This window comes from Eptesicus fuscus, chromosome 14 (genome assembly GCF_027574615.1).
Source record: "Eptesicus fuscus isolate TK198812 chromosome 14, DD_ASM_mEF_20220401, whole genome shotgun sequence".
In the NCBI taxonomy this organism is placed as follows: Eukaryota; Metazoa; Chordata; class Mammalia; order Chiroptera; family Vespertilionidae; genus Eptesicus; species Eptesicus fuscus.
Genome location: NC_072486.1, coordinates 58,224,956 through 58,236,231, shown reverse-complemented (window position 1 = coordinate 58,236,231; position 11,276 = coordinate 58,224,956). Strand labels below are relative to the sequence as shown.

General features: G+C 41.4%; 1 non-coding gene across 1 annotated transcript; it reads right to left on the bottom strand.

Annotated features, from left to right (window-relative positions):
- Positions 1-2,239: 2,239 nt before the first annotated feature.
- Positions 2,240-2,348, bottom strand: LOC114234810 (U6 spliceosomal RNA). The gene has a single exon (XR_003620991.2). It is a non-coding gene; the product is annotated as a U6 spliceosomal RNA (small nuclear RNA).
- Between the last annotated feature and the right edge of the window lie 8,928 nt (positions 2,349-11,276).

The window sequence follows — 11,276 nt, the reverse complement described above, 5'->3', positions numbered from 1 at the left end:
AGGGCCTCCACCTGATTCATTTGAAGCCAATCCCAAACATCATACCCTTTCATCTATAAACTAGAGGCCCAAGTGCATGAAAATTCATGCACTGGAGGGGGGGGCCCTCAGCCCGGCCTGCCCCCTCTCACAGTCCGGGAGCCCTCAGGGGCAGGAGGCAACCCGGCAATCAGGGAAAGGCGATGCCCCAGCACACCTCTGCTGCTGCCACTGCCGGCAGCACAAGCCTCGGCCGGCCCTGGTTACCTGAGCCTTGGGAGGCCCTGGGCGGCTGTGCAGCTGCCATCCGAGGCTTGCCTGTGCCTTGGGCGTTGGCTGGGCAGCCACCATCCGAGGTTTGCCTGTGCCTTGGGCCAGCCCTGGGCGGCTGGGGGGCTGAAGGGACTTGGGGACTCAGGAGGCAGGCGTGCCTGCTGCCCCAGCGGGGCTGAGGGAACTGGGCACTGCCATCTTGTGGCTGTGGGCACCGCCATCTCTGAGGGTGTGGCAGCCAATTAGCATATTTCCTCCTTATTGGCTGTGGGTGCCGCCATCATTGTGAGGTTGTGGTGGTCAATTAGCATATTCCCTCCTTATTGGCTGTGGGTGCCACCATCTTTGTGAGGGCATGGTGGTCAATTAGCATAGTCCCTCTTTATTAGATAGGCTGTATCAGTATATATCTCTAAAAGATAAGAATTCTTCATACCACATCACACCTAAAAGTTAGCAAAAAAATTCCAAAGTCATTCATGTTAAATAATAGTGGTTTGAGGGTAGTTCTTCTTGTTCAGAAAAATTTCAATTTCAGCCTTGGGCTAAAAGAAAAATCTCAATTAAACTTTACCATTACTAAACCATCAAACTGATGGTTTGGTAGGGCAAGTCAGGATATTCAGCTTCTATTGCTGACAAAAAGTTCATAGAAGTGAAGACACTCAAATTCACAAAAGTGAATATAGTTAATTTTTGTTATTGGTTTAATAATACATGACAGACTCAAATACAATCTTGCATCACATAATGATGTTTTGGTCAACTATGGACCACATACACAATGTTAGTCACATAAAATTATAATGGAGCTGAAAAGTTTCTATTGCCTCATGACACCATAGCCTTTGGAATGTCGTGGCACAATGCATTCCTTCTGTGTTTGTGGTGAAGCTGGTTTAAGAAAACCTACTGCTCTGCCAGTCGTATAAGAGTATAACACAGCCCTAGCTGGTTTGGCTCAGTGGATAGAGCATTGGTCTGTGGACTGAAGGGCCCCAGGTTCGATTCTAGTCAAAGGCACATGCCCGGGTTGTGGGCTCGATCCCCAGTGGGGGGGGTGTGCAGGAGGCAGCCAATCAATGATTCTCTCATCATTGATGTTTCTTCCTCTCTCCCTCTCCTTTCCTCTCTGAAATCAATAAAAAAATATAATTTAAAAAAGAGTATAGCACATACAATTATGTACAGTGCATAATACTTGATAATGATAATAAATGGCTATGTTTCTGGTTTTGTATTTACTGTACTTTTATTGTACTCTTCATAATCATAAAAAAAAGCTTGCTGTAAAACAGTATGCCAGGTTATGTTGGCAGCAGCCTCATACATATCATGTTTACCATGTCTCTTGATTGCATCATTTTTTCTTGTGCTTGATTTAATTTCATGTTGTTTTATAAGTTCAGTGTAGCCTAAGTGTACATTCATAAAATCTACCATAGCATACAGTAATGTCCTAGGCCTCCACATTCACTCACCACTCACTCACCCAGAGCAACTTCCAGTCTGCAAGCTCCATTTATGGTCAGTGTCCTATAGAGGTGTACCATTTTTTATCTTTTTTTTATTTATTGATTGATTTTGGAGAGGAAGAGAGAAGGGAGAGAGAGATAGAAACATCAATGATGACAGCGAATCCTTGATCAGCTGCCTTCTTCACGCCCCACGCTGGGGATCAAGCCTGAAACCTGGGCATATGCTCTGACCGGGAATCAAACTGTGACCTCCCGGTTCACAGGTCAACGCTCAACCACTGAGCCGGCCAGACTATAATTAATATGCTTGCCCTACTATTGGATTGAATTCAATTTAATAAAATTTAGTGCAAATATGGTGGCATAGATAAGGTTAAAATGTGTGGATAGACAAGCATTTGAAAAACTAAAGGAAAAAGATTGATAATTGAGTGATAAAGATTTGGGAAGCCTTATAAAAAAGATGAAACTTGATCTGAACTTTAGAAGGTAAAATTTAAACTAGAGAAAAAAATATGGAATGCTTCACAAATTTGTGTGTCATCTTTGTGCAGGAGCCATGCTAATCTTCTCTGTATTATTCCAATTTTTAGTATATGTTGCTGCTGAAGCGAGCACCATTTTTTATCTTTTACACTCTATTTTTTCTGTACCATTTTTATGTTTAGACAAGTTTATATACACAAATACCACATTGCCTACAGTATTCAGTACAGTAACATGCTGTAGCCAAGAGCAATAGGTTATCCCATATAGCCTGGGTGTGTAGTAGGCTATGCCATCCAGGTTTGTGTAAGTGCACTCTATGATGTTCACACGATGACAAAATTGCCTAGTGATGCATTTCTCAGAACATCTCCCTGTTGCCAAGTAGCACATGGCTGTATTTTATGCAAAGTATCTGCTGATAAATCACACAATGAGAAACTGCAGGCTTTAACCTTTTACTTTTTCATAAGCTTTGTAAATTTGTCCAATTAAACCTTTTCTGCTCCACACAAATTTTTACCACCAGGAGTTGTAACACATCTTAGCAGATTCCACTTCAGGTTGTACTGTATTAGAGATTTTCTCAACTTCTTTGAACATATTCTCACTTGTAGTTGTTCTACACAGACTATGGAACCCAATTCTTCAGTCACTTCAAACTTGGCGTTGCTACCTCAAGTAAACAACAACAGAGCAGTGTTCATAGCATCTGTCAACTCATTAAGATACAAGAAAAAAATACTCAGAACCATCAGCCTTGTTTTCCTAACAACTGTTGATGTTGCAACCAAGGTTCCCAACTCTTGGACTAACTGTTCTTACCATAGGTTGATTGTTTTAAACAGGTTTATTTTCTCTGGACACATTTCTTCAACTTTTGCAATCAAATACAATCTTATTACCTTAATATTGGTAAACCACTTTCCTTGCTTGCTAACAAATAAGTCACTTGGAAACTTACTTTGGTTGTAGCTTCATTTACATTTTTAATTCTTGTGAAGAAATTCTGCTATAATGAGATACTCTATTATAGGTGTCCTAATTTTTTTAACTGTCACTTTCCAATGAGTTTGGAATATTGTGATTAGTGTTTAATCTGGTAATGTTGACACATACTGTGTTATTTTAGCACAATTGTAGCAAAATTTGAAGTCCACTTTTCTTGTTTTGACATAAAGGCTATGCACTGGTAAAATAAAATAAAATAAAACAAAGCAAAATAAAGTCAAACAAAATTGTACAAAACTATACTTGGCACTTGAAATGCTTTCTGAGTGCATCATGACTTACTGAGCAGCAGTGTGAAGGGATGAGAGTTCCACATATGGTCTCTGTTGCAACTTTTCAAGTCTGCTGTTAAAACTCGAATACAACCATAGACAATACGAGAATAAATGCATGTGGCTGTTATAATAAAACTTCATTTACTGATAGATATAACCTTTAATTTCAAATATTTTTCACATGTGACAAAGAGTTCTTTTTCTTTTTTTAACGATTTTAAAATGTAAGACTATTCTTAGCTTTAGGTCCATTAAAAAGAAAAAAGGTGCCCTGGCCAGTGTGACTGTTAGCTGAGTGTCATGCCATGCACTGAGAAGTCATCAACTCCATTCCTGGTCAGGGCATATGCCCGAGTTGGGTTGATCCCTGGCGGTGTGTGTGTGTGCGCGAGGTGTGTGTGTGCAGGAGGCAGCCAATGGATGTTTCTCTCTTTCCCTCTCTCTCCCTCTCCCTTCCCCACTCTCTAAAAAAAAAAAAATCAAACAAAATCAATAAAAACATTTTTAAAAAGTCAGTGGGCTCACAGGCCATAGTTTGCCAACCCCTGGTCTAAACTATTATACCTCTAAAAAATGCCACAGATGTGTCAGATTCCTGAATCTTCATAGGGTTTATTCTTTGTCACCTGAGGAATACATCTCTTACCTAAGCATTCACAGTCACTTTCTGCTACCAGGTCCAACTGGCCTGGTGTCACCAGTATAGTGGACCAGTGATCAAATGTCCAGGTAATGAAGGTTCATTGTCATCCTTCACGATCTATTTAATTTAAGCAAGGGATTAAACTGGTTAATTGAATGGGCTATTATGGAGATAATCACTCCTGCTTCCTTTAAGTGGTTGAGGGTTTTTCAACCTACCATCTTTGACTAGGGTTGCCAATCAGGGAGAACTTTTAGGGGATTCCTCTTAGCCTTTCCAATCACTCCACAGAGAACCAATGAGAGGGATCTTCCAGCTTCTAAGTATTCCACGGCCTTGGACTTGGGCTAGGACTCCATCTATCACTTGGCCTCTAAACATCACCTCTCTAATAAAGAGGCTGGTGATATTTTGGGTCACTTGGTATCCATGTCAGCTTATCCACAGCCCCTAAAATACTCAAATATTTACTTTACTCAGTGTACTGTTAATCTGATAAAGGTTATGTTAGGTCCCTTTGAGGAAGAACTGTTAATAGCTACTGTAACAACTTGCTATGGTGTTTCAGGGACCTTCCTCAAGGGGGCACAGCAAGTCAATCAATGGATTCTGAATCTGAAATCCACCTCAACTCTTAAAACTAGACAAGAGCATGATTTTCTTTGTGGTACTAACCCACTCAAGATCTTTTTTAGATCTATAAATCAATTAGGACCTCATTTGCCTGCCCATACATCTTGCTCCTAGATACCATGGTGTATTAGTCCTTGCCAGATTCTTGAGAGTCAAGGCCTCCTGGTTGTCACTCTGGCCTTGCTATTCACTCAGATAATTGCATTAACCTGTCTTCCTAGAGGCTTATTGTGGCAATTAATGCAGCCAATTAATTCCACCAATCTTACCTTCCCTCTGATAGTTATATGCTGTTGACTTGCTTCTGCTCTTCCAGAATCCTATTATCTCCACTGACACCAGGGAGCCCAGTTTCCGAGAAATATTTCCAAATGTCAACGTTGGCCTACAGAGGACAGACAACACTGCCTTTGTCAGATGCTGGTGTCTCCCCCACGAAGCATTCCTTACTGCTTTAGTGAAGACAGTGCCTCTGTGTCTCGTGGTCATTTAGTGGTTCTCTGGTGTTGCACCATCAGTCCGTTCTAACATGCCCACCTTTCTGAGCCTTTGACCTGTTCCTCTGCCAAGGAATTTCCTGCATCTCCACCTGATTTACTGTAAGCATCATTTCCCCCAAAGTTTAAGGAGATATTCCCCCAGTTTATTAGGAGTGGCTCCAGGTTTCCTTGCCAGAACGAGCTGGGGGAGAAGAAATCAAAGAGCAAAAATCAGTTCTGAGCTGAGGGGAAGGTAACACTTTGAAATAGATGACAATTTGAAGTTTTTAGCAAGGTGTACCTTTTAATACCTGAAAAAGTAGACTGTTTTAATACCCAAGAGTGAATTGAGAGTCACTGGATCTGCCTGAGACATCTCCAAGGCACAGGAGAGAGAGCCAACAGTGTTTTTGAAGGCAAAGCTAGAAGAAAAACAGAGCTGTTTCCTCATTGTGCACTACCAATTATAGATGGCTCAAATAACCTGTTGCACTAGTGCTGAGGGCAAAATGTGTTGTTGCCTTCCATTTCCTTGAGTTGTTTTTTCCACTCACAAAATGTGTTACAATGAGTCATTATGCAGTATGAAACCATTAGGTATTCTGTGTTTATAAACCTAGGGGACAAAATATGTTAAACCTGTATACCACACTATGTGAGCTGGTCTTGGAGACTGGTTAAGTAGTAACCTAAGTGCCATACAAATAGTCTTAGACATGGGCTGTGGAGCTCAATGAAGAAAACATCTCACCCATGGTGTGGGGGTTGCTGGTAAAAACGGGTTTCATGAAGGACATGGTATTTTGAAGCGATGAGTATGATTTTGAAAGAGAGAGAAAAAAGTCTTTCCAAGTAAAGGGAACAATAACAGGAAAAGGCGTGGCAGTATGATACTAGGGATGAGAATTTCAGTTTAGATTAAACAAGGGACCCACGTAGGGATGTAATGGAAAACAAAGTCTGAAAGACGCATGTGGACTGCATCTGGAAAGTCCGGGACACCAGAGAGCAGGATTTCTATTTCCTATGGAGGTGCAGGAGTGATGGATTGAAATTCAAATACTTTCCTTAGTATTTTTTCAAATAATTTCTTGAATATGATCTTCAAGTTCTCGTTTATAAACTAAACCTCAAGATAGAGGTTGATTCAAACTGGCCTTTGCAGCCTAGGAGCACCCTGAATCATCTACCTCCCTCTCCCTTGCAGGTCCACCCCCTTAATCATGAAGCCCCCAGGACAATGAGGTTCTGGCCAGCATCACATAATCTTAGGAACAAAGCCTTGTCTGTTGTCCACAGAGACAGAGTTTTGGTCAAACTATAGATAACATCTTGGCCTCAGTTAGGTTTCAGCTCCAGGCCCAGAAAGCAAAACCATCCCACCGAACAAATCCTTGTAAAACTAAGCAGAATGACACCATGGCTGATATCAGGACCAGATGCAATGATCAACTATTCCCTACCTTGGTGCTAACCAATCAATGAAGACCACAAGCCTAACTCCCTTAGTCCTTTATACAACCCATTTCCTAGAAGCCACCAGGGAGCCAGGTCTTAGAGCAACAGCTCACCTGTGACTCTGGTTTTGGTGACATTTCCTTAAATAAACCTTCACTTCATTTGCTGCAATCTGCTGTTCTCGTCCGATTTTGATGCATGCAGGCGAATGAAGTCCTTTAGTTTGGTGACAGAGGCAAGTGCCTGTTACTCAGGCACTGCTCCTGGATTTGGCAGCCTCCTTGAAGTTCACTTACTGCCCTGCCCCATTCTGATTCTGGTCTGAGTACAGAAAGTAAATGGTTCACTACTATGTGGGATTGTGGGAGCAAATAGCCCTTCTTTCTGAAGTTGATCGTTAACCTTCAAGTTGAATACTAGGATCCAGCATCAAATAGTGTGTTTACCTTGACAAGCGTGTGCTTTCCCCTTTCTTGATCTTCAAAAGGAAGAGTTATTAGAATACTGGTAAGGTGCCAGAAACACACCAATAACTGTCTCAGAGAGTTGGTGTGGGGATGTAAAGTAACAACACAGGTAAAGTGGTTATTACTTCCTGGCTCACAGTAAGCACTCAACGTTAAGTTGCCTTTACATAGATTTTCTTTAAATTTCTTTACTGATTAAGGTATCACATATTTGTCATCATTCCCCCATTCCCATCCCAAACCCTTCCCCACGCACGTCCCCACCCCTCCTGTTGTCCTTGACCACTGGTTAGGCTTATATGCATGCATACAAGTCGTCTGGTTGATCTCTCCCCCTTACCCCCACCCTCCCCTACCTTCCCTCTGAGGTTTGACAGTCTGATCGATGCTTCCCTGTCTCCAGGTCTGTTTTTGTTCGTCAGTTTATGTTGTTCATGATTTTCCCTAGATGAGTGAGATCATGTGATACTAGAAATACACTTATAAGAACCGAAAATGAGATAAGCAATAATGGTTATGCTGAGAGGCAAACGAATCTCGCCCAGTGGGGTGACCTGGGCCCTCCCTGGAGAAGAAACCTGGGTTCCCCAAGATATGTGATCAATGCCGGGGCCTCACCAGCAGGCGAGGGGATCCCAAGGCAGGTGCTGGGCGTGGAGGCCACGGGGGCATAGGCTACCAAGGAGACCTACTGAACCTCACATCACCCTGCTTGGCCCCAGAGGATGGCTGGTTAGCCAGAGATGGGTAAGATTCCTCAGGGAAGGAACAACCTAAGACAGGCACAGTCACAGAGAGGCCATCAGGAGAGAACTTGGGGTCAACAGAGGTGGGGCACAGACCCTCACCCCCACAACTTTGCAGGGGCCTGAACCTTCACCCCTTCTGAGGGAGGTCTCCTGCCCCCATGGCTGCTTCGCTTCCCATGCCCAGCTCAAATCAGGACCCAGGTAACAGACAGAGACTTGGCCAACAGCAGCTGGCCTCTCACTGTAACAAGACTTGTTTGAGTTGTCTTGTACCCATGGTATGGGGAAGTGGGTTTTTGATATCTAAATCCAGCCTAGCACCAGGAATGCTCAGGGCCTACTCAAGAAGGCAAATAATCCTTTCCATTAATATTTACAGGGTAAAATAAGATTATTGTTAGAGTATTAAATTTGACCGTAAAATAGTAGTCAAGTTCTCAGACTAATTTAAATTGGCTAATTGAAATAAGCGAATATTCTAGAAAAAATAATGGTACTGGACAAAAAGCTGTTCCTAAAGTGTTAACTAAAATTTTTATTGGTAGTTCATATCATGGTAAAATTGCATAACATGTAATGAACCTAAAGCAGTCATATTTTAGTGCAAAAAATTAAAATCTAAAAGCTATCAAGACTACATTATAAAATTTCCAAAAGCCTCCTAATATTTAAATCAAAAAAGAGGGGATAGTAGAAGAATATCATGTAAGGAAAAATATCCTGTAAGTAAATTACATCTAGAAAATTTTTACTTTAGAAAATTAACTTTCATTGGTAATGCTAACAGCAAGACACCCATGAAAAACACACATGGTGTCAAAACAAGCCAAAGGAAAATCGTTTGGGCAAAAATGAAAAAGGATCCCAAGTCAAATTTATAGAAAATATTCCTTTATTAACTTTTGGTCGAGAATATGTTTGTATATTTTCAGAAAACAACTCCAAGACCATGTGGATTCCTGCAACAGAGAGGAATTGACAGGACTGCTCCAGCCATGAAAACAGAAGAGAAACAATCCAGAGATGGAAGATGCTGACGACGCCTTGCCATACTAGCAGTCAGCAGCTGTGCGTCGCTGCAGGTTGCCCAGGACCAAACCAGAGAGGGTCGGACCTGCATTACCACCATTTGTCCACCATCCAGAACTGAACTATCATTGCTGACATGTACACATAAGGAACTGTTTGACATTGAAATTGGGACTCAGAAGAACTGTTGGCCCAGAAAGAAACTCACTACAGACTGATACATAGATTTTCTATAGAAGGGAGTAGCACAGAGTGAGTAACTTATCTCTTACGAACTCTCTCTTTGAACACTGCCTCCCACTGGTGCCTGCCCAGATAATTGAAGATATTAAATCCCTGACTAATTATATCTCCCATTCCTGCAGACATTCTTCATGAGATAGTTTCAGCCTTGCACCTTTCTATCCCATTCTTCTGTTCCCCTAAGGTTTGATGCTGCCCCTCTATGATGCAATACCTGAAATAGTACTCAATTCCCAGGTATGGGCAGACTAGTGGACAAAGAGTTCTTTTACTGTAATTCTGTTTTTCCAGGCTAAGATTTCTTTAGGGTTTTGTTTTGCTTTGTTAAGTAGCCACAACTTGCCATTGACTCATATTTAGTTTCCAGCCAACAGAAACCCTTAAGTTTCTTTTCTTTTCTTTTTTTTCTCCCCCATGTGATGTTGTTAAGCCATCTCTCCCCCACCCAGATCTTGGACAGCTTGTTTTTCTACATCTGAGTAAAGGACTTCTCATGACTGTTAAATTCCACCTTGTTAGATTAATTGTCTCCATTCCAGCCATTAGCATGTTAACTCTCCTCTCTCATAAGGACCAGTTACATATCTTCTTCAAATTGGATTGATTTTTCTAACGATGTCCTTTATTGACAACATTGCTAAAAAGTTTTACTAGGACTTGAGGCAGCACAAAGCCCTGTGACCTGCCATTAGAAACTTCCTAACAGGTTTAAAGGAAATTCAGCAAGTACCAGTCTTTGGGTATGGTTAGTCAACTGGATATGAATTCACTTATTTGATCTAGAAACCAGTTTACATTATTACATATTTTCTCAAATAAATCATGAGGGATCTTGGCAACAAGCACAATTTATGCTGAATTCACCCCTTTTTCCAGTCTAGAAATACTGCATTTATCACTATTTGAGGTGCACTTTCCCTCTCAATCTGCCTTCCCTACAAAAGGTGGTTTCTAAATGTACCCCCTTTTTTTTATAGAGGTAGTATGACACTGTGATTAAGAGTATGGAGAGTTTAAATCCTGGGCTTGAATCTTGGCTTCCCTAATTAGTGGCTGTGTAAACTTGGGCCATTTGTCTCACCAAACTATGCCTCAGATTTTCATCAGTAAAATGGGGATAATAATAGAACCCACATCAGAGGGTTGGTATGAGGATTGAATAACTTAATATTTGTAAAGCATTTAGAAAAATTGTCTTGCACATTAGTAAGCAATGTAAAAATTCTTAAGTAAACAGGTTTAAAAAAAAGATTTGGTAAACAGAGGTCAGACTGCAGCCAAAAATATGCACTTAGGATACCCCTCAACAACAGATTATAGCAACACAAAACATAGCAAAAGTATAAGCTATAGTTTTTTGTTTTGTTTTTAACAAAAATAACCCACAAGCCATGTAAAGACGAGAGTCTCTGGTAACTTCCCAACATTTAGACTAAAAATTTTTTTTCAGGAGAATATATTGAATCTTCAGAACTTAGGGTTTATTACTGTCCAGTATGCACATATATCTACTACTATATAATAAAAGCCTAAGGGGCCATTACGGCAGAACAACCAGAAGGACCGGTTGCTATGATGCACACTGACCACTAGGGGGCAGATGCTCAACATAGGAGCTGCCCTCTGGTGGTCAGTGCGCTCCCACAGTAGCTGGGCTCATGGTTGGCAAGCACAGTGGTGCTGGTGAGAGCCTCTCCCACCTCCGCAGCAGTGCTAAGGAGCAGCAAATCAAGTGGTAAGGAGCAGTGAGCAGGTGGGCAATAAGGAGCAAAGGGTCCTGGACTGCAAGAGAGCACAGGCCAGGCGAGGGACCCCTCCGCCCGCAGTGCACAAATTTTGTGCACCGGGCCTCACGTATATTCATATTAATGAACGTGTGCTTTCCTCCTCCAAATAATTTTAATACTTTAATTAGGACCAGATAACTAAATACACAATTTAACACTTTTACTACTTTTCTTTCCATCAGAAAAAAATCTATATAAAGTTGGTTTACCTCTTAAGTTACTGTGTACTTTATACTCTATTTTTTTAGATTGAGGTGACATTTACATAACATGAAATTCACCCATT